At 28.9% G+C, this 1,150-nt stretch overlaps 1 pseudogene; it reads left to right on the plus strand.

Annotated features, from left to right (window-relative positions):
- The first annotated feature begins 767 nt into the window (after positions 1–767).
- Positions 768–908, plus strand: LOC145264906 (U2 spliceosomal RNA; annotated as a pseudogene).
- The last annotated feature ends 242 nt before the right edge of the window (positions 909–1,150 follow it).

Below are 1,150 nucleotides of genomic sequence, written 5' to 3' on the forward strand. Positions count from 1 at the left end.
TTCTCGTGTTTATTTTATATTCAAAATCTCAAAAAATCTAAACCGAAATTAAAAAGAATAATACGTTACGGCTCAATAATCTAGTAAGTAAACACTAATGAACACAACATAGAATGGATTCCTTTCAAAGTAGATCTATCGAATATGTTGTAAAAGCTGCTATGAATACATCTCTTCTATTCGTAATAGCGATATAGTGTGTGCCTGTAATCATAATTACCTTGAAAAGATAATCGCGTTCAAAAAATGGCGTCGGTAAGTAATTCTTCTAATGATTTAATGTGCTAAATTCAAATTGCCATAAAATATTATCATATAGATTATTGTGCGTATATCTTGTTAACTATACAGGTTATATAAATAATATTATTTATATGTTTCATGGAATTTGAAAGAGACTATTTATATGAAGAACATTATAGATACAAAAAAACTGAAATATCTGTATGTTACTATAAAAATGGCGTATCATAGAAAAATATATATATACGAAGCACTTACATATGTAAATATTACTATCAATTAATAATAATGATAATATATCATCATCATCATCATCATCATTATTATTATTATTATTATTATTATTATTATTATTATTATTGTTATTATTGTTATTATTATTATTATTACGCTTATCGCTCCGTCCGTTATCATGCTGTGCATCCCTAAAAAAGGAAAGTGGAATATTCCAAATAAACCTTGTCACCCTTGAAAAAAAAAAAAAAAAATGGTTTCGCTGTTGAGGCAAAGCTAATAAAAATGATTTGTCTTTCTTGGCCGTTTGGCTAAGATCAAAGTGTAGTATCTGTTCTTCATGTGCTACATTTCAATTTCTTCTCTGTCAGTGGAAAATAAATCCTTTACGACTAAGACAATTTTTTCTCCACGTTAAAAAACGACCCTGGTGGCTAAATCTGTCTCGTGGGGAGGCATTGTGAATAGGTACTATGTTTAATGTAACAAAGTTTTAATATTAAAAACGTAACTGGAAAAAGTTATTTCTGATTTAATTACAAAATGCCCTGGAAATGTCACTTCTGATTAATTATAAAATGCCCTGGAAAATGTCCATTCTGTTTATTTTTTGTTTACTTGCCTCCCCACAAGGGCGGAATTGGACATGAGGTCGGTTATAAATTTAGGGGGA

The sequence above is a fragment of the Euprymna scolopes genome, chromosome 3 (assembly GCF_053919585.1).
Source record: "Euprymna scolopes isolate OS-2025 chromosome 3, ASM5391958v1, whole genome shotgun sequence".
In the NCBI taxonomy this organism is placed as follows: domain Eukaryota; kingdom Metazoa; phylum Mollusca; class Cephalopoda; order Sepiida; family Sepiolidae; genus Euprymna; species Euprymna scolopes.